Below are 24,554 nucleotides of genomic sequence, written 5' to 3' on the forward strand. Positions count from 1 at the left end.
ATAGCTGGGCCATGTAATTATCAGTAGTGGGAACTACCTTGTGCATTGTATTATGTTTAACATCCTCTCAGCTATAACAACAAAAAGTGTCTCCAGGTATTGTCAAATGCTCCATGGAGAGCAAATTTTGCAGTTGAGAGTGATAGGATTAAGGATGTCGTATAGTGAAGTGGGTCAGTATTTTTGAGAAAGTAAAATTGTCTGGATTATATAAAACTTACAACTTTTAGTAAATAATATCAATAATTAAATAAAAATAACTAGAAGCACAAAATAGAAACCTATTATCAAAATAGAAGAAAAAATATATGACTAACTGAAATATAACCAGAAATTTCTCAGGTTATCGAAGTAGGTATCAATGACATTAAAATAACAATGCTTAGTATACTCAGGATTATAGAAGGGAGGTAAACAGAAAAAATGATAAATAATTTCCACAATGACTTAGTCCTTAAAAATCACTTAAATGGAAACTCTAGAAATGAAAAATTTCTAAACTTAAAAATTCATTAGGTGAATTTAATGTCAGACTAAATATAGGAGAAGACCAAAAGGCAAACTGGTAGTTGTGTCAATAGAAAATATCCAAACTGATATATAGATAGGAAAAAAGAATGGAAAATACAGGAAAGTATATTAGAGATACATGAAATGCAGTGGAGAAAGTCAAATATATAAATAACTGAAATTCAAATAGGATAGATAAAAGAGAGAATAGGAAAAATGAAATGTATGAGGAGATAATCACCAAGAAATTTCAAAAACTGGTAAAAGATGTTGACCCACATATTCAAAAACTCTGTGAATCACAAACAGAATAAAGACAAAAAAGACCCAAACACATCCACGTAAGACAGATAAAAATGAAAGATACATATGGAGAATCTCAGAAGCACCTGGGTAGGGAAGACTCACTGATTTGAAAGAATCAAAAGAAGTACAGTTAACTTAAAAACAGAGGCATGAAAGTCAGTCATAAAGTGCACATCTTTTTTTGTAATAATAAATTTTATTTTGAGAGATTTTCAAATTACTGAAAAATTACATTGAAAGTATAGGGAAATCCAATATTACTCCCCACACACACACACTCACACACATGGTTTCCCCTGTTATTAACATCTTACATTAATGTGGTACATTTGTTACAATAGATGGCCCAATATTGAAGCATTGTTACTAATTTTAAATTATGGTTTATGCTTTGTACTGTACAGTTTTATAAGGTTTGACAAATATATAATGTATGTGTCTATCATTTCAGTATCATAAAGAACAATTTCACTGTCATAAACATGCTCTGAAAGTGTACATTTTAAAAGTGAAATAAAGATATTTTCAGATGAACAGAAATCAAAGAATTTTTTCCTACCTCAGAATTTGCACTAAATAAATATTAAAAGGATTTCTTAATATAAAAGACTAACTCTGGGGAAGCAGACTTGGCCCAGTGGTTAGGGCATCCATCTACCACATGGGAGGTCCACGGTTCAAACCCCTGGCCTCCTTGAGCCGTGTGGAGCTGGCCCACGCACAGTGCTGATGCACGCAAGGAGTGCCCTGCCATGCAGGGATGGCCCCAGCATAGGGGAGCCCCACGCACAAGGAGTGCGCCCCATAAGGAGAGCAGACCAGTGTGAAAGAAAGTGCAGCCTGTCCAGGAATGGCGCCGCACACACGGAGAGCTGACACAAAATGACGCAATAAAAAGAAACACAGATTTCCATGCCGCTGACAACGGAAGTGGACAAAGAATACGCAGCAAATAGACACAGAAAACAGACAACTGGGGCGGGGGCAGGGGTGGAGGGGAGAGAAATTAATTAATTAATTAATTAATTAATAACAAAAAACTAATTCTGTAAGGAGAGGCTAAATTGAAAGAAAAAATAAAGATAAAAGACATTGTCAAGTATGATGGTATCTGCGAATGAGTATACTGAATATTTATTTTACAAAACAATAAAATAATGTATTGTGGGAGTTGCAATATCTATAGATAAATTGTACTGGAACATTAGAACATGCCAGGAACAGTATAAAAGGAATTTAATTGTTCTATGGCTCTAGCAGAAAAAAGGAACACTTACTTTTAAAATAGCCAATAAAATAAAAACATAATTTATAACAGAGTTACAGAAGGAAATGTATATATAGTTATATATATAAAGATGATTACAAAGGAATGCAAGAACAAATAGAAAATAATCAACCATGTAAAACAAATTAAGATATTTATGCATAGCTAGTACAGAAAATATATCACAGTTTTTTAAAAGCAATAACTCCAAAACTTCATTTACAAACTAGAATTTCAAGACTGAAAAAAATCAAGTGCTTTCAAGCATTTAAATGAGTGGATAGAGAAAAGTTGAAACTTAAAGGTTGGAAAGAATAAACTACATGAGTACTAACCAAATACTAGGACTGGAAATGGTAGGTTTAAAGCAAGAATCATTTTTAGAATTTAGAAGGAAATGTCATAATGATAAAATTGATGAAGCACAAAAGAAATATCACATTTCTGAATCAGATGCCCCAAAGGATTTTTATTTTCTGAAATAGATTATATATAATTTGTATTATTTCTTTCTTAAATATTTGGAGTCATTCACCATTGAAACCATCTGGGCCTAGAGCTTTTCCTATGGAAGGTTTATAACATTGAATATAAAATCTTTCATAAACAGGATTATTCTATTTATATATGGTCTCATAGTGAGTTTTGGAAATATATGTTTCAATAAATGTATCCATTTTATTTAATCTGTAAAATCTGTGGGCATAGCATTCATAATAATATATTACTACCTTTATCAAGGTAAAGTGTTTATAAAGACATTCATAGAAATGTCTTCTCTTGAATTCCTGATAATCTCAAAGTATCCCTTTTGTTGTGTGCATACTCTCTTTCTAGGCCTGCCCCACTTCTCTCTCTCTCTTTTTTTTTGCTCAGTCAAGTAGGAAATTTATATTTTCATTGTTTTTGCAAAAAAAAAGCTTTTAATTTAATTAATTTCTCTATTGTTTTCATGTTTTCCTGTTTTCAATGACATTGATATCTGCTCTTATCTTTATTATTTCCTTCATTCCCTTCATTTCCTTTATTATACTTGTGTTGTGTTTGATGTCTTTATTATCCTTGCATTTTTTAAGGCAGATGCCTAAATTACCAATTTGACATTTTTCTTTATTTTTAATAAAAGTTTTTAATGCTAAACATTTTTCAGTAATAAGCACTTATTTGTGTACATTTACAAATTTATATATGGTATATTTTTATTTTATGCTGTTAAAAATGCTTAGCTTTTCTTTCAGACTTCCTCTTTGAAGCATGGGTTTTTATGAGTATCTTTTTCGATTTAAAAATATTGGGGGATTTTACAGATACATTATACCTATTGATTTCAATTTAATTTCCTTATATTCAGAAACCATACTTTGTATGATTTCTATTCTTTTAAATATGTTAAAGTTTGCTTTATACCCAGAATGTGACCTATTTAGAGAAAGTTAATTATGCATTTGAGAAGAAAGTATATTCTTCTGTTGGAGGGATGTTTCATAATTAAGAATAGTTGGTTGGAAATGTTGTTCAGTGTTATTATGTCTACTGAGAGCGGAGTGTGTAAATCAGCAAATAAATTTGTGGATTTGTCTATTTCTATCAGCTTTTGCTTCATATATGTTGAAACTCTGCTCTTGGATGCAGATTATTATGTAAATTATTATGTCTTATGGAGAATTGAACCTTTTTTGTGTACTGTTTCTCTTTGTGACTGACAATATTACTTGTTCTAATATAAATATAGTCACAGCAACTTTCTTTTGTTTAGTTTTCTCATGGTTTATCTTTGTGTAGCCTTATACTTTTAAAGTATCTATAGATATTTATAATTAAATAGGTTTCTTATAACCTATAATTGAGTCTTTCCATAAAATTTATACTTTAGAAAGTATTTTAATTTTTAAGAGAAAATGAGAAAATAGTATAGAAAAATAATGCAGGAAGGCCCCATTCACGCACTTACCCAGTTTCCCTTATTATAATTATCTTATATCAGTATGGTAGGTTTGTTACAATTAATGAACTAATACTGATATATTTTTATGAACTAAAGTCTATATTATATTTAGATGTCCTTAGGTTTTGCCTAATATCTTTTTTTCTCTTGCAGGAATCCACACAGGATATCACATTACATTTGTTTGTCGTGTCCCTTTAGGCTCCTCTTATCTGTGACACCTTCTCAGACATCCTTTGTTTATGATGACCTTGACAATGAGGAGTGGTACCAGTCAAATATTTTATAAGATGCCCCTTTACTGGAATCTGTCCAATAATATGTTTCTCATGATTAAACTGAGGTAATGAATTCTGGGGAAGACGATTACAGAATTAAAGTTCCATCTTCATTTTTTTATATCAAGGGCACATAATATCAAGATTTATCACTGTTTACATTGACCTTGATCACCTGACTGAGGTAGTATTGTCCAATTTTCACACCGTAGAGTTACTTTTCCACTCAAACCTTTGCATACAGTACTCTTTGGAAGGCAATAACTATGCTTAGCTCAAACTTAATTTTGAGATTATATGCTCTCCCTAGGTGAGGCTGGAGTAGTATATAAATTATTCTTCTAGAAGGGGGGTTTGTCTCAACTCCCAATTCCATTTACTCAGTCATTTATTTATATCTCTATGAACTCTTTAAGTGTTGATTTTACACTTTTTGTTATAATCCAATACTATTTATTTTGTTGTTCAAATTGTTTTGACCACTGGCTTTTGATTCTTTCAGTTGACTACTGTTTTCTTTTGATATTCTCTTCTCCCACCCCTGCATCAGTGTAGGGCTGTGGGGGGAGTTGGTTTTATTTTGTTTGTAACACCCACTTACATTCTAGCACTACAAGATTCTCCAGGTTCATCTTGTGTATTTCCTGCCCCCATGCTATTATAAGCCCTTTCTCCAAGGAGCTCTGGATCATTTTATTGCAGAACCTTACTAGAATCCAAGACCTGAGGGCTAGACATGCTCACTACTACTGAGAGTCATTGCTTCTAGAAGCTCTCATCTGGGAGAACAAGGAAATATAAGCATGCATACTAACACATGTATATATACATACATATAACTATATCTACTTATAACCATCTGTATATTAAGCTAAACATGAGTTATTTCAAATATATCTAACTCTAATCAATTACCACTATAAGCAGTCTGGACTCCTCCACCTGCTTATTTGTACATTCCTATCCAACAATGAGAAATCTAGATATTGCCAATCACTTAATTTGAACAATTCATTTAATTGTTCAGTTTCAGTGTACATGTGTAAAAGTATCAGACTTGTTAACCTGCACCTCTTTGACAAACAGCTTCATCAACTAGAGCACAATACTTATGTGAATCCCCTCTTACGGAATCCACTCATTTCCAAAATCATGTAGATTACCACCTTTTCCACTCAACCCCTTCACTGAGGTTGTTTCAAACATTTGTAAAACTCTTAGATTCTCTAGGGTCTTTTTTCCCTTAATCTATTCTGGCAATCTTGGGTTTATATACTGTTTTTAGACTATTTACATTTACTATGATTAATAAAATAATTGGATTAAAATTTGTTGTCAGCTGTTTTCTATTTTTTATTTATATTTTTCTACTTTTTCTGCTTTATCATTATTTCTATTTTCTCCAACATTGACTTGCTTTTTAAAAATTAGTGGTTGCTCCAAATTTTACACTATGCATCTTTAATAAATCATTTTTCTGCCTTCTCTCTATATTAAAGGTCTTATATTAATACATTTCTACCAGTTTTTCTATTGTCATACATTTTACTTTTATATTTGTTATGAACACACACTACTATATATACTTTGGACAATTATATTATAGATCAATTATAAGTACAATAATATGAATTTCATTATTACCATTTCCAGCAATCTTTATTTCTTTGTGTAGGTCTCTGTTTATTCTGGTATCAATGTACTTTGAAGAAATTACATTAACCTTTCTTTTAGAGCAGATCTATTGACAATATATTTTCTCATTTTTACTTGTCTGAGAAAGTACTTATTGCTCCTTGGCTTTTTAAAATAATTTTGCCAGTTACAGAACTCTGTGTGGACATATTTTTTTTTTTCTTTTGGCATTTTTAATATCTCATTTCACTGTCTTTTGGCTTGTGTAATTTTCTGTAATGCTTTGTTCTTATGCATGTCATGAGACTTCTTTTCCTCTGTCTAGCTTCAAGAATTTCTTTGTGTCTTGTTTAGCATCAGTTAAATAAAATATGCCTATGAGGTTGTTTGTATTGATCTTACCTGTTTGAATTTCTGGTTTGATGACTGCCATTAATTTTTAAAATTTCACAAATTATTTCTTCAAACATTCTTTTCTGTACTCTCTATTCTCTTTTGGGATTCTAATTACACATGTATAGCTCTTGGATATTCTGGCTAGCTTTTATTTTTCACTCTTTCATCTTTTTTTACCTAAGTTTGAGTAATTTCTATTGATCTATCTTCATGATTACCAACTTTTTCGTCAGTTGTGGTAAATCAATTAATGAGCTTGTCAAAGGAATTTTTAATCTGATACTGTGGTTTTTAATTTCTAATATTTCCATTTGAAAATTTTTTCCAAGAGTTTCCATTTTCTGCTGAAAGTATTCATTATGTCCTACCTGTTCTTCAACATTTCCGCTAGAACCTTATTATATTAGTAAGTTGTTATTTGTTTTTATTTCAGATTTCCTAATAGTTTCAGCACCTGCGCCATATTGGCTTCTGGTTCTCTTGATTCGTTTGCTTCTTTTTTCCTTCTTTTTATTGGCTTGTATGTGCCTCATAAATTTTTGTTGAAAGCTGGAAGCCTCATGTAGGACAGTAGAGAATGAGGTAAAGATATTTTATGGCTGGTAATGGATAAGTCTTTCCTTCAAGTAGGCCTTTCATGTAGAGTTTGTCGTTGTAGTCAAAGTATGGGCTGGTTTTGAATTTGTCATTGTTATATCAGTGAATCACAGACTTCATATAACTCCAACAATACCTTGTATTTTGGGTGAAGTATTAATATTACTTGTTGGGAGATTTAATTAATGCTTATACCAACTTCAGCTTTAGGTCTCCACTTTGAACCATTCCTTGGAAAGGGCCACTCAATACTCTTAAGACTTCCCCACGAGTATTTCACCAATACTTGTTATTCAGTGTTTTTTAGTCTGTTGTTGAGTGGCAGGTGGTTGTTTTATGTTGTTCTTATTCAAACTCAGTCTTAGACAGACACCAGGTTTCTGGGTCTTAATGATGAAATCTTCTCTACTCTTTTGTCTCTTCTCTTTTTTTTATTTTTAAGTCAAACACTAGTTACTAATTGATATCCATTAAATGAAAAAAATTCAAGTCAAATTTGAACAAAATGATGAAACAAAATATATAGCTATGCTAAAAATGTTCAAATCGTGTTTTACTTGTAGGTCTTTGTGAATGAAAAATATTAAACTAATACAGTAATGAATATATTGATTAATTAATGAATTGATAAATGTTTGCAAGGACTTTCTATATTCTGGATTGCCTATGAGAAACAAATGTTTACCTTTTGCCTTTATATTAGCATTTCCAATTTTCTTTTATAGATTCAAATTCTGTAGAGAAAGTATCTTTCTTTTCACATGATTTTTATACATTCTTCTATATTCTTGAGCATTCAATCATAATTACTTAAAAAACATTATTTTTACTCATATATTTGAATATCTGTACTTAATTCTATTATCTTTTTTTTTGGTTGCTATGTGATCCCCCTTCTTGGTAGGTTGAAAATTTTTTATTTTTATGAGGAATTTTGTATAAAATATTGTAGGGGCCCCATAAAATGTTTTCTTCCTCTAGAGAGCATTTCTTCTTTCCTCTTCTTGGCAGATAGTGAAATCTGATTACCTTTAAGGCAAACAGAAGTTTAACTTCATCAAAGCTGGAGATAGACTCCTTAAGAACCCAGGCTTTTTGTATTCCAATGTAAAAGCCATCTAGGTCTAAAGTTCTTTGTATGAAAGTTTTTACTTAAAATTAATTGTTAATTAAATACAAAGACTATTCAGATGATTTATTTCTTCTTTGCTGAGGTTTATTATTTTGTATCATTCAGGAAATTTGTCTATTTTACCTATATTTTGAAATTAAATTCCATAATGTTGTTCATAGTGCTCATTTATTATTCTTAAATACATGTAGAGTCTATATTATTGTCAACTTTCATTTGTGACATTGGTCTTTTCTTGTCTCTTTCCTTTGTGTTAGGCAAACATAAACAACTGGACAAATTTTAGAAATGAGATTCCTATATATGCTATTTAACCTTTAAATATGTTCATAGAAATGTTTACAGCCAACAATAACAATAAGCTAAATTATGTCAAGGATGAAGATCATATTAAGTATAGCAACAAAAATAGAAAACAGCAAAATTACAATTAACCAAAAATTGCAGTGTTTATATAATCAACATAACAGAACTTTGCTGTGGGTCATAAAAACAAATATGTAAAGGGACAAAATGTTTCTGGAAAAAAAATTGATTTTTTTGAAGATGTTAATTTTTCCTGAATTTTTTTGTAATTTTGATGCTGTGATGATCAATATCCCAATCATATTAATTTTATCTTTTCATTTAGAAAAAAATAATATACAGATAACTATGAAAACTTTGAATGACTAAAACAATTAGAAGAATTTCTTATACCAGACATTAAAATGTACTGTAAAATCCCTACACTCCTGTTCGTTGGACTTACCCAGGCCAGCCAAAAGGGAGGTGAGGATGGTCAACCACCACACCAGGGAACCGAGAGAGTTTACAACTGCAAGCAGAGAATTCCATCCATCAGCCATGTGGGACCTAAGCCACCATTCAATTTAGAGGTGGAGTGGACATCACTATCCCAGGGTCCTCAGGATGGAGGAATAAAATATGGATTAGGGTGGACTTACTGGTATTCTATTACAGAATTATTGTGACTCTAGCAGTGGAAGAAATTATATCATTTATGTTGAGACAGTGGCCACGAGAGTTGCTGAAGGCAGGGAGAAGGAAGGAGAGGTGTGATATTGGGGCATTTTCGTGACTTGGAGTTGTCCTCAATAACATTGCAGGGACAGATGCAGGACATTATATATCCTACCATAACCCACTGAATGGACTGGCAGAGAGTGTAAACTACAACGTAAACTATAATCCATGTTGTGAAGCAATGCTCCAAAATGTACTCATCAAATGCAATGAGTGTAACACATTAATGAAGTAGGTGGTTGATGTGGGAGGAGAGAGGGGTGTGAGGAGTAGAGTATATGGGAACCTCTTATATTTTTTAATGTAACATTTTGTGTAATCTATGTATCTTTAAAAAATATAATAAAAAATGAAAAAATATGTACTGTAAAATATGAGTAAAGGTAAAAAATCCTTGTACCACCTCAAAACATTATTAGACAGAATAAGGAAGAAAATAGATAGACCTGAAGAAAAAGTCTGTTCTCTCTGTAAATTTAATAAATGATAAAGGATTAAAAATTCTTGGTGGAGTGAATTATTATTTGATTACAGTGATGAAAAAAGTACCCTCATTATTATCTAATAAATTCCTGACAGTTTAGAATTTAAATGTGAAAAAATTCACTTATAATAAAATTATAATTAAAATAATCTATAATGAATCAATATATTTTGTCTGAATATAACAATTATAAATACTATTGTAAAAAATGAATTGCAGGAAGGAAAAAAAATGCCCTACCTACAAAATCCCGTAATTCACCTCTAGTGCTGACTGTTGCCTTCAAAGTTTCTCACATTGGTTGATGAAAAAATGGTGTCTCATTTTCTCTAATGGCAGAAAGGTTATTTTAACAATCCCTATTGCTGTATTACTGCCAGTCTCCAAGGAACATAATTACAATCACAATATATAATCTCCTTTATGTCTCCCATCAGATGACGTGTTCATTCACTGTTGTGCTTTTTATAAGTCCGGAGTAGAAAAATGATCATTGAATAATGAAGATTAGAAATCTAGGATTTCATGATAGTGTTACTTCCCAAGTCCAAATAAAAATTGGTAGGTTATACATCCCTGATTTATGTTACTTTATTTATATGCTACACTTGACCAAACTAATTACATTTAAAATATTAAATACTCCCATAAGTAATAAAATACAATTTTTCAAAATCAGACCTGAGTAGAAGGCTGAGGAGGAGAACTGTTAAACTAGGAAGAATTTAATTTCATTACAATAAAAAAATACATGAAAACCACTGTAGTGATGTATATTGGGGGTTAGGAAAATAATCCAGTTATCCAGGCCATAAAAGTTATTCTTAGAGAACATGGATCCAGATATGTTTGCATTTCTGACTATATTGACTAGTTTGAATGATTTTATTATTTGAATGACTGCGAAATACATAGAAACTTGCTTACTTGCTTTTAGGGATATGCTTATTTTTAAAAAGGAATAAATAATAAAGAAAACACGATGCATGGTTTGTACAATCATAGCATGTTACTACGCATAAAATATTGATGCTATCATTATACTTGTTAGGAATTATGTGGAGAAATGTGAGGAAATTTAATACCCATAAGACTGTCTAAAAAAGGGCAAATATTTAAACATTCATTGTGCTATAAACCTGAAAGAAATCACCTTGTCTGGAACTTTATGCCATATCCATGTTTCCTGCAAATCTATGTGTATGCATACTTTGTAGAAACACTGAAGGTCTACAGGCTGTAGCTGAGTATCATTGCCCTATTCTGTCACAAAGCACAAGGAAGGAATGAAGATTCATAGCTGTGAGAGAATTATCAAAGATTTCCATTTGTAAATTCTATTACCTTGTGAAAGAAAGTAGTGTCCATGCTACTTAAAATGATGATGTCAATAATAATGATTAGAGAAAGACAGTTTGCTGGTTTCTCAGGAAGTTAAATTTAGAACTGCCATATGATCCAGCAATTCCTCTATTAGGAATATATCCAGAAGAACTAAAAACTATGACATGCACAGACATCTGTACATGGATGTTCATAGTGGCATTATTCAAAATTGCCAAAAGATGGAAACAACCCAAGTGTCCATCCACCAATGAATGGATAAACCAAATGTGGTATATATATATATGATGGAATACTATGCTGCAATAATATGAAATCAAATTGGGACTCACGTGATAACACTGATGAATCTTGAAGACATTATACTAAGCGAAGTAAGCCAGACACAAAAGGGCAAATATCGCATGGTCTCATTAATATAAACTAAATGCAAAAAATAAATACATGAAATTAAAATCTAGAGTATCGGTTATTAGGAGATAAGAGGAGCATTGAGAAGAACTTCTGATGCTTAATGTATGTAGAAATTTTAATTAACTTGACTGTTTAAGTGTGAAAATGGATAGAGTTGATGGCAACTCATTATAGTGAGTAGCAACTGGTTTATAAATGAGATCATGTCTGAAAAAGTAGTCTGAGGAAGTAAATGTCAATAGAAAGAAAGCTAAAACATAATCTAGGGACTGAATAACAGTGAACCCAGAGATGAATGAGAATTGTGGTTAATGGTACAAATGCAAGCGAGTCCTTCTGTGAGTTAGAGCAGATTACATCACTATTGCAGGGTGAGGGGAATATGGAGAAGCATGGGAAAACTATAATTGGTGTGACCTATAGACTGTGGTTAACGGCAATACTATAATATTCTTGTTTCAATGCCAAAGCTGTACTGTGTTGACAATGGAGGTATATGGAAAAAGTGTGTCAAATGTGTGCTATGGACTATGATTGGTGGTAATAATCTTACAATATTATCTCATAATATGCAACAAATGTTCCACCATGATGTGGTGTTGTATGAGAAATCTACATATCTGTATGATTGTTTTGCAAGTTCACAACATCTGTAACAAAAATATATTTTAAAAAAATAGTGTGAGCTGGAGAAAAATATACCCAAATGTAATATAAGAACTATAATTGGTAGTAATATTTTGATAATGCTCTTGCATAGTTTTTAACAAATGTTTCACAACAATGTAAAGTGTTGATGGAGGGATGATACATAAGACCCCTGTGTGATGTTATGTATGTTCATTTTGCATGTTCACAGTCTTTACTATACACTTGTTTATGCCTGTTCATGTATGAATGATATACTTCAATAAAATATATTTAAAAAATTAATGGTTAGAATATGGGCCAGTTATGATAAAATGTTTGTATTAGTAGCATAGCAGTTTGATATGGTTATGAATTCCAAAAATAGATAATAGATCATGTTTGTAATCTGGTCTGTACCTGGGCATGATTAAGTTATAATTAGGGCTTTGATTGGGCTATGTCATTAGGGCATTGAGTCCCCACCCCTTGGTAAAAGGCATGTCAAAAGACAGAGTTGAGGGTTTGTAATGTTCGAGTTTTGAGGTTGGAGTTTGATGCTGGAGCCTTAAGCTGGAGCCCCAGGAAGTAAATACACAGAGGAAAGGGAAACAATCCCCAGGAAGGGAGGAACCCAAGAAGCTTGAACCCTCACAGACATCAGCAGCCATCTTGCTCCAACACATGAAAATAAATTTTGGTGAGGGAAGTAACTTATGCTTATGGCCTGGTATTTGTAAGCTCCTACCCCCAATAAATACCCTTTATAAAAAACAACTCATTTCTGGTATTTTGCATCAGCACCCCTTTGGCTGACTATTACAAGTAGGATAACCATGCACAGAAATGCACATAAATTTGAATGTGCATTATGCTTTACTAAAGAGATACTGTATGTTTTAAAAAATGAAACTATGATGAAAAGATTTAGATGTAGAAAGTCACATTTACACTTATTTTATTCCTTGATAAACTGCATTAGGTCTGGGTCTACAGCTCTAATAAAGGCAAGAAAAACACTGGAGTTGTACAATTAAGTTGGAATAGGACTTGGAAAACAAACCTACATTCAGATAGGGGGAGGACTCTAAACCACGTGAATTTATGTAGATCATGCACTAAACCAATACCCTTTAGATGTAAGTATTTTTTAAAATTTCATTTAGATTACCTGATTCCACCTCAAACAATAACAATACATTGGTGACATATCAATTACTGGAAAAGCAAAAAAGTCGAACGAAACTTATGGAAAAATGATGATGAGGAAACAGTTTCAAAGAGGATAAGTTACTAATACAGACACTGTTAAAACAATACTTCATTGGCTTTTTGTTGTTGTTAGATTGACAGTGGTTTAAATAATCACCTCACTCTTTCCACATCTTTGTGGGAGAAAGTGGTCAACTTTACCAGGTCCTAGTTTCAGTAAGGGAGACCTTGGTATTTCCATGCACTCATTACTGTGAACACATATGCATAAGCCAAGAACATCAGATCAAAATGGTTTTCTCATCTAATTTTGCAACAACAGCACATGAATGTATATGGGATACACTTACTTCACTCACATATACTGAAGACTGAGACAATATGTCAGATAATCATCTCTAGTTTTGAGAGTACAACTGGATAATTCAGATCTAAAACTTTAATCATTCCTCAATTATTGTATTTGATCTCAATTAACTATATAAGTGTCTTAATATTCAACTTTATATCAAAAATACTGTCATAATTTCTACTTAATGTTGGTAGTTCAATTAAGGGAAGCAGAATAAATATTGTACAATTTCTGCAATAAATTTTGAATATGGCAAAATACTGAAATTATTGCTATATACTAAAGATATGACATGAATGAGTCAATACATTTATTTTCTGAGAGCTGCAAAAGATAAAAATTTAACTACATCATGCTTTTCAAAAAATATTCTCTATCAGTCTAATTAACTAAGTGTCCATATGTACAGTCTGAGCTGGAGCTGAACATGAAGGGAAACAAACTATACACAAATGTCTTATAGGCTTTTCCTTGCAAGCTTATCTTGAATTTTAATAATATTGGTAGAATTATATCCATAATTCCAATAGTTTCTCCTGACAGTATCATCCTGTGCAATCGTGTAAACTGGAAAATACCAAAGAATATCTAAAAAGCAGTTAGTGACAAAAGGGCTCTTTTCCTGAATAAAAAGTAAGGTGCTTAAGTAATGATTAGGCTCTCTGCTTTTTCATTCCCTGTAAAGTCTTGTTCTTTTTATTTTTATTTTTGACTATATACAGTTCTAGCAAGGTCATGCAAATGGATAAATGGATCTCCTGAATAATATATCTAGTGTTTCTGAGTTCATCGTGCTGGGACTTTCTAATTCATATTAAGTTCAAATTTTATCTTTTGTAATTTCCTTGTATATGTAGCCATTATTGTGGGGAACCTTCTCATTGTGATAACTCTGATATTTGAAAATCATCTTATTTTCCCCATGAATTTCCTTTTGGAAAATTTATTGTTTTTTGATTTATGCCTTTCTTCTGCAGTAATACCCAAAGTAATTGCAGACTCCCTTAGAAAGTGCAAGACCATATCTTTTAGGGGCTGCATAGCCCAGATGTATTTTATGCACTCCTTTGGGGTGGTGAGATATCTCTCCTGATAGTGACGGCCATAGGTAGGTATGTGGCCATATACAAACTCCTGTACTACAAGAACATCATGAATTCCAAGGTGCTCATTGTGTGTCTATTGCTTTCATGGACAAGTGGATTTACACATACCACAAACCAGATGGCATTCACAGTGGATTTACCTTCGTTTGGTCCCAATGTTGTGGACAGCATTTTCTGTGACCTTCCTCTTATCAAACTTGCCTGCACTGAGATGTATATCCCAGAGCTTCTGGTGATCTCAAACAGTGGACTTCTGTCACTGGTCTGCTTCATTCTCTTGCTGATATCATACATTGTCATGTTAGTCACCATTTGGCAGCATTCCTCCAGTGTATTCTCCAAGGCTGTGTCCAAGCTACCTGCTCACATCACCATAATCACTCTCTTCATTGACCCAGTGTGGCAGTTTGATATTATTTATGAATTCCAAAAAGAGATATTTGACCATGTTTGTAAATTGATCTGTTCCTCTGGGTGTGATACCATGATACCCTTTGATTGTATTAGATTCAGCTAGTCAGCTGAGATGCCTTTGATTAAATTATGTCAAGATTAGGAATTTGATTCTACCATGTATTTAGGGCATGTAGGGTTGAGTCTTGTCCTCTTGGTGGTCTGATAAAAAAGACTGTCACACAGAGGTAGATATACAGAAAAGACAGGGTAGAGGAGAGAGCTTGGATTTGATGCTGGAGCCTGGGTGAGAGATGAACCATTTGCCTGATAAGTTTACAGTGGACCTTCTGAAGATAGCAGAGCAGCTAAGCTCTACCCAGCCTACAGCTGAGTTTGGAAGAAGCTGGACCATTGGACCCTTACGAGGGAAGAGGAAGGCTGAAACTTAGCTTTAGATGACATTGCCCGCCATCTTAAGTCAACACATGGCAACAGACTTTGGATAAGAAAATACCTCTTATGGTACCTAGAGTTGGACTCTGTAGGGTCTTGTAATTGTAAGCTTTTACTCAAAGTAAATACTCTTTATAATAACCAACAGATTTCTGTTACTTTGCCTGAGCACACTTTTGGCTGACTGATACACCCAACTATCTTCATCTATGCTTTTTCATTAAATAGTTACTCTGTGAATAAATCTCTTTCAGTATTTTACTCTATAATCAGCACTATCTTTAATCCAATTATTTATACTCTGGGGAATCAGGAAAATAAAGCAGCCATTAAGAGCCTGTGCAGTCAGTATATCAGTTCCTGTTTGATTCCTTAAATGTTATCTATCAAAGTATGTTTTTTGTTGTGTTTAGGCTACTTTGAGGTTTTGAGTCAAATATTTTAAACATTTACAATGAAAATATTAACTAACATCAATTTTCTTTCCTTCATTGCCTGGAATTATGATTTTTTTAATCTAAGAATTTTACAGAAAATATTCAAAATATAATCATAATCCATAAATATACATTCACTTATGTACCTCCTTGTGTTTGATTATTTAAATATATAAATAAATTGTCTGTTTACAAAACATAGTGTTTCAGTGAATCAAGATATAAAATTGGGAAACTTTAGTAAAAATAACACCCAATTTGGTGTTTAGTATAAATTTCATTTTTAAAATTTATTTTATGACTTAATTGGAATTACAAATATGTATTAATGTGTATCAGCCTTCTGGAGATTTCCAAGAGGAGTTTGGAATTGAATTAGGTTATGAACATTTTTTTTTTTTTCGTATTGTATGGCCTCCATAGGCTAATTGTGCATGGTGGGATGTAAAAATGTGCTTAGAATAAATATTTCAAACATATTTGACTCCTCATATAGTTTTCTATAAAGTCAACATCAACTTAAACAGTAAAGAATAAAACTGTTAACTGTTTACTGAAACTTCCTAGAGCAGACAACATAGATTATGATCAAGGTTCTTTTAACTAAAATTAGTCATTCACATAGATCATGTTCAATGCTCGTTTAACTAAAATTAGTCATTCACAAAACAATTTTTTAAAATATTAATTATGTACCACACACTCTTCCGTAAAATAAGGATACTTTGCTAATGGTTCATACCTGGCCCACTCTTAAGAAAATAACAAGGTGGGAGATATGTTGGGCATGGTGTTCTCAAAAGACCATTCTGGGGAGGAGACTTTTAAACTAAAACATTAAGAAAAAAATTATTAATTTGGGAGAAAGAATAAATTTCCAAGCAGCAGGATCAGTGTATTTAGATATTGTGGAGTGAGAAAGAGCTTGAAGTTTTTGGAGGTAAGCCTTTGTCAATGGAGATAGATGAATGAAAATGAGAAAGATCCATGCTGAAAGCCTGAATTTATTCAATGATATATAATGTTACTGTGGCTTTATTGAAATTGGACAAAGACAGCTTCCAAAGGCTAATACAAAACATTAAATTATGCAAACATTTCACAAGGTCTTATCTTAGGTGATGTATTTTCTTTTCAAGTATAACCAGCTTTGAAAATCAAGCTTCCATATATTTTCTCCTAACCCCTTTTTCTCCCTTTTTCAATATTTTTGTCCCTACTGAAATTTGTCCATGACCCATTTTCTAAATTTCACAGCTACATTCTTGGAAATCTACCTATATCATGCTTGCCAACTCCTTTGGATAATCAATTCTAGATATCTAATTTTGTTCAACTATTACATTTCTAAATTCTGCATTTAAGAATGTTCTCCTATCTTTGAAATAACCAACTCTAATAGTGACACAACATTAAACCCTGGCACATATCACCTCATCAAAGAAATTTAAAGGTTTATTTTTCATAACAATTTTGATAAATTGTTAGATATTGCATGGAATATTAAATAAAATATTCTAAGGCTCACTTAGAAAATATATCTACTAGAAAAGTTTTCTAAGGACATAGGATTTGAATGTGGAACCATATATGCCACATATTTACATCCTTATTTCTGTGTAATATTTTTCACATGGTTGGAGATGTATGAGAAATTTAGCGGGGTTACATTAAGTATCAATTAAAATAACATTATCTAGCAAAGGAACTTATCAGCTATCATTTTTTTGTCAGTCAGCCTTTTAGTTAAGAGCTTCAACCACAAAAGGTAATACTAGGTTTTCTATTTATATTGCTAGGTGGTACATTAAGAAGTTTTACATTTTAGCAAAGGACTTAGTGAAATTCTAAATAATTCTCACAATGGTTGATTATTTAAACTCCACTAATATTACCATTATCAATATACTAATGAAAATTACCTCCCCCCTTTCCTCTTTTTCTCTTCCTCTTCTATCTATCTTCTCTATCTGGAAAAGACCTGTATATGGTAAAATAAGATTTTTCTCTTTTTTTTTTTTTTGAAGTACTGGTGCTGGGGATTAAACCAGGGCTTCCTATGTGGGAAGCTGGAACTCAATCACTGAGCCACATCAGCTCCCCTGAGTTGGTTTCTTCATTTGTTTGCTTGGTGTTTGTTCTTATGTTTTTAAGGAGGCACCAGAAATGAACCTGGGACCTCCCATGTGGAGGCAGGTGCTCAACTGCTTGAGCTACTTCTGCTCCCAGATTTTTCTCATTTTTAAATGAAAACTTTTTTATGAATTACTTTATAAGTCTTGATTGGTGCCACCACTTCTTATTTTGATATTGCTGAGTAAAATTATTCAATTTTCAAATTAATTATAATCATATTTATGAAATCAAGTTACTAGAATTATAGTTTCTCCAAACTATCATCTAGATAGGTTCATTTTCTATCATAGAGCTCACTCTCTACCAATCAAACTGATTTAGTGATTTCTAGAGAACACATTTTCTAGAAAACATCCTAGAGAAATTTCACGTGGTTGATACATTTAATGAATTCACAATCCACTTATATAATGAAAGAGTAAGTCCTTGTTCTGAACTTTAGGGAAAAACAACAGGTTTATTTTACTAATTCTCTCTGGTGGTTGATCACCTGTTTGCATCTTCTGCATATGTTTTTGGACTTTTTTTCCCCTGCAAATGACTGTCTTATATATTCTTGAAGGTAAAAAAGATAACCCATATATAATCAGAAAGGGACAAATAAAACTTGTACTGAATGTGAACATATTATTCTGACCATGAAGGCAACAGTGTACAAATGATTTTAGTTAACTCTCATCTGGATGAATATAATCAGTGACAGAAGAAGAAGGGTCAGTCTGTGGCTGATAAATATCCTTCATATACCTCATCAGAACTATCAGTTTTATGGATTAATATTGAGTTTTGAGATTAATTTAATCCACAAAACATAAAAGAGAAATAGTTTAAATGTAAATTAATGGAGAAATTAAATTCTTCTTTGGCTAAATTTAGAATCTATAAGAATTCTAAAGAAAGTGGATGTGGCTCATGTGATAGAGCTTCTGCCTACCGTATAGGAGGACCTGGTTTCAATCCCTGGGGCCTCCTGGTGAAAAAGAAGAGAAAGCACACCCATGTGGTGAGCCAGTGAGCACGAGTGCCCATGTGGTAAGCCAGTGCCCATGCAAGTGCCTGCATGAGTGCCTGCATGGTAAGACTGCCCATGCAAGTGAGTCATGTAGCAAGATGATGATAAAACAAATCAGAGACAAGGGGAAAATCAAGGTGAAGCACAGCAGAAACCAAGAACTGAGGTGGTACAATTGACAGGGAACATCTCTCCACTTCAGGAGTCTTCAGGCTTGAATACTGGTGAATCTTAGAGGAGAGACTATGAGAAGGGAAGACAACACAGACAGCAAAAACAGCAGGATAGGAGGAAGAGAAGGGAATATAAATAAATAAATCTTTAAAAAAAAACTGAAATTTTCTAATAAAATGCCAGATCAAAAAATTGGTATATACTGACATGTTAAACTCAATGCAGATATTTTTATATTTACTTCACTATACTTAGTACTTATTTTAATTGAGGAAATCTTTCTGCAATGTCAAATGAAATAAATTATTTCTTTCAATTAACTTTTTATTTTCTTTCAAGTCTACACTTATTTTCATAACTCATATGACCTTGGCTAGATACAATTATCTAATTATATTAATTTTTGATAATTTAACAACGCAAGGACTATTCCTTATTTTTCTAAACTCAATGGCCCTTTCTACCTAGACCTAAAACAATTACTTTAACATTTTTATTTGATGAATATATTTTTAAAAGTCCTTTTTCCACATTAGAATAATATTAAAACTCTATTAAGTATTAAAGTATACTACTTTATTTACGGAGATAGTTAGAGTATTCGTTTTAGCAAACAATCTGACTTTCACTTTCCACACATTTTCTTTGGTGATAAGTGAACATTATGTATAGATTGTCTAATCCATACATGGTTTCATGCTTTTATGAAAGAAAGTAACAAAAGCTTATGAACATTGGAAATGATGTAACCCTGGTTCTAATCAAAACAGCTGTCAGGTACACCTTTCCACATTCATTAACTGTTCTATTTAAGGGCTTTTGTGGAAATTACACTTACACACACACACACAAATGACCACACCACCTTGACTATTTATTCTAGCCACATGAAGTCATTGAACGAGGTAAGCCCCACTTTTGCCACCATTCTCTTTGTTCTCAGATAGTTCCTTCATGAGAGATACCAACCCCAGGTTGACCCAATTTTATTCCTTCATTTTTCATTCCTTTTCAGTTTACCTTTATTCGTATAACATATGCTATCAAAAATTTAAACTTTCCTTTTGAGGGTAAAGTGTGGCTTAAATTAGGAAAACTACTTTTCTTTTTCTTATTTGAATTTATATTTAGGTGAAACTGATTTAAAAGAATGCTTTTCTGGTATTTATCCTGAAATTATTGTACTCAAATGTTTATAATTAATTACTCCATCTATTGCAACAGATTTGAGTTTACATATACATAGATTTAGCTATTTTTAATAATTTTTAGCAAATTTTTAATTGTCTTCTTATAGATACATAGATCACACAAAAAAATGCTAAATTAAAAAATATAAGAGGGTCCCATATACCCCAAACCCAAATCCCTACATGCCTCCCACATCAACAACTTCTTTCATCATTGTGGCACCTTCATTGCATTTGGTGAATACATTTTGGAGCACTGCTACACTACTTGGATTATAGTTTACATTGTAGTTTACACTCTCCCCCAGCCCATTCAGTCAATTATGGCAGGATATATAATGTCCTGCATCTGTCCCTGCAATAATGTTCAGGACAACTCCAAGTCCTGAAAATGTCCCCATATCACACCTTTTCTTCTCTTTCCCTGGCCTCAGCAATTTCCATGACCACTCCACATCAATGATAGAATTTCTTCCAATGCTAGAGTCACAATAGTTCTATAGTAGAATACCAGTAAGTCCACTCTAATCCATATTTTATTCCTCCAGCCCATGGAATCTGGGATGGTGATGCCCACTTCACCTCTAAATTGAGAGGGGGTTTAGATCTCACATCACTAAGAGATGCGATTCTCCTGCTTGCAGTTGTAGATGCTCTCGGTTCACTGGTGTAGTGTTTGACCATAATCACCTATCTGTTAGCTGACCTGGGTAAGTCCGATGAATCAGAGAGTAGGTTTTGCAACTCTCCTGAGGTTCAAGGACCAGCTGGCACATGGACAGTCCAGAGATTCAAGTCTCCTGAGCATACACCAACCTGAGTGCCAACCACAGGTTCAGTAAAAGGGACAGAAGAGGAATGTGTAGAGGGGTCACATCTGAATCCAACTCCATCTCATTCAGGAGTGAAAATTTGAAAGTTGAGCTCACTGGCAAGGCACTGAACTCCAGAGCCATCTGTCATGACCATTGGCCCTGGGTGTCTCCATAGCCTTCAGGAGCACCACCATCTGTAGTTGTATCTAATTTGGCTGTCTCTGGGATCCTGCTGAGATGTGTGTAAGTCTGACCCCTCTGATCACCTCCTGACTCATTTTGAAGTTTCTTAGCCATATAAACTCATTTGTCTTTACCATTACCCCTTTTATTCAAGGTCTTTTTCTAGTTGCATCACCAGTTGGTGATTGGTAGTAATCCCTCAGTGCCAGGGAAGTTCATCCCAGGAGTCATGTTCCATGCTAGGAGGATGATAATGCATTTGCATGCTGAGTTTGGCTTAGAGAGTGGCCACATTTGAGCAACATGGGGGTTCTCAGGAGGTAACACTTAGGCACCCTGCAGCTCTAGGCCGAGTTGAAATTTCAAGCACAGAGGCTCATGAGCATAGTCATCAGTATCAAGGACCCATTATTGAACCATCCTTCTTCACTGGTCATTGCCCTCACACTTGGGGGATTGTTGCTCTTCCATTTGGGAATGTGACAGAGCACTCCCAGTTAGGAACACAGCCCTCCCTCAGTTGTCATGTGTAACTCTACTTACTATGACAATACCCAATGAATATCTGAACATTTATATATACCCTATATACATGCCCTGGAGAACTCCCTCTTAACCATACATCCCCCATCAATGACAGCTATAGCTGAACCCCTCTGTGATCCAAAACTTCTTAAAAAATGCAGCCAAATTCAATTAGTAGAAAATGAAATAATAACGATAGGTTTAAACATTAGAAATAGAATACATACTAATTTAGAAAAACTAAAATAAAGTAAAAAATAAATTGGAGAATTAAAAAATGAAAAATATCATAAAACTTTGTTTTTGGTGTTTTGCCATTCATCACTGTAATAGGTGTTGCCCTGTATGTACATTGGCAAGGCAATCTCTTCCTTTCCTTCCTCAATGTCTACATCCTTTTTTTTTTTTTCATTTTTAATTTTGTCTTCTAAAAATTTTAGATCACAGTAAAGTTATATATACAACATAGGGAACTCTCATATACCCAACATCAAACCCTTTTTCCCCTTCCCCAGCAATTGTCTTTTTACATGTACATGTACATTTGCAAGAGGTCATGTACAGATATTGAAACAAAGCTAACTATGGTTCCATTATGGTTTATATTTTAGACGGTACACTTTTCTAAAATTTTAGTTGCATTATGGTTTACATTTTAGACTATACACCTTTTATAACTTTTTGGTGAAATTTAAGTTGGTCTATATCCATTATTGCACGATCTTGTGGAACACTTCCATTGCTCCTCAATTACCTGCTGTTCCAACTATTCAATTCCTCTTTCCTCCTCCCCTCGGGGCCAAGAGTAACAACCATGCTCCCCTGCTTGACGGACCAGATTCATAGATACATGAAACAGTGCTGAGGGATTGACACACTAGTCTGTCCTCCCCAAATGTTAGCCACCCATGCTCTCAAGAGACACCCTCCCATCTGTTTGAGAAAATCAAAACTTCCCAGGATGAAAGTAAAACACCTTCCCGCTCATTGTATGGGTTTCCACCCAAATAATATAACACATTATGAGAAGATAAGCACTCACACACTCCCTAGAAGCTTGCCATAGGTGCATCCTGTGCCAGATGCCACCCATCAAACACCTTAAACACGTAACCTTCCTTATTATATTTTCTAAAGAGTTTTCTCAATATTATACTTTCAACCATGTACCAGACAATCTCCTGTGTTCTTCTGCTACCCCCAAACCCTCCCTCCAATTCCATGGACCATCTGACACATCCTTCCAAAGCTAGCCCCCTTCAAGCCTGCTAAGCCATACCTAATAGTATCCCTAGGCCCCCATCTTTTCCCTTCACTGCCCAGCTACTTATGTCCACTTTATCATATAGTGGATATGCACATAGGCACCAGCTCACAACCTTCCTCTTCCCCCCCAGTTTCCTCTAAGCCTGCCATCCATTCTCTAGCTCTCTGAGACAGCTTGATTTGTTTAATTCATATCAGAAAGTTTATGTAGTATTTGTCCTCCAATGCCTGGCTTGTTTCACTCAGCCTAAGGTCCTCAAGATTCATCTATGCTATCCCATATGTTAGTACTGTAATCATTCTTATAGTGGAGTAGTATTCCATTGTATGTACATACCACATTTTGTTTATCCATTCATCTTTTGATGGGCATTTGGGTTGATTCCAACTTTTGGCAATAGTGAATAATGCCACTATGAACATTGGTGTGCACATATCAGTTTGTGTCCTTGTTTTCAGTTCTGGGTATATATGCAGCAGTGGAATTGCTGGGTCATATGGCAAATCTATACCTAGTTTTTTGAGGAATGCTGATCTGACCTCCATAATGGCTGGATTCTTCTGCATTCCACCAGCGGTGAATGAGTGTTTCCATTCCTCCACATCCTCCAAAACTTGTAGTCCTCTGTTTTTTTAATAGCCACAAGTCTAATGGGTGTAAGCTGGTATCTCATTATTGTTTTCATTTGCATTTCCCTAATAGCTAGTGATGTTGAGCATCTTTTCATATGCTTTTTTAGCCATTTGTATTTCTTCTTTGGAGAAATGTCTGTTCAAAACTCTTGCTCATTTATTTAAATGGGCCGTTTGTCTTTTTATTTTTAAGATACAGAATTTCTTTATATATGCTGGATATTAGTCTTCTATCAGATATATGGTTACCAAATATTTGATCATATGGGGTAGGCTGTCTTTTCACTTTCTTGGTAAACTCCTTTGAGGTGCAAAAGGCTTTAATATTGAGGAGATCACATTTATCTATTTTTTCTTGTGCTTTGGGTGTGAATCATGGAGCCATTTCTTATTACAAGGTCCTGTAGATGCTTCCAGATATTGTTTTCCAAGGTCTGCATGGTCTTGGTTCTTATTTAGGTCTTTGATCCATCGTCAGTTGATTTTTGTATAAGATATGAAATGGTAATCTTCTTTCATTCTTTTGCATATGGATATTCAGTTCTCCAAGCACTACTTCTTGAAGAGGCCATTCTCTCCAAGTTGAGTGGGTTTTGTGGCCTTGTTGAATATCAGATGACTGCATATGCAAGACTCTATATCAGAAGTCTTAATTCAAATTAATTGGTCAATGTGTCTATCCTTGTGAAAATACCATGCTGTT

This window comes from Dasypus novemcinctus, chromosome 3 (genome assembly GCF_030445035.2).
Source record: "Dasypus novemcinctus isolate mDasNov1 chromosome 3, mDasNov1.1.hap2, whole genome shotgun sequence".
Taxonomy (NCBI): domain Eukaryota; kingdom Metazoa; phylum Chordata; class Mammalia; order Cingulata; family Dasypodidae; genus Dasypus; species Dasypus novemcinctus.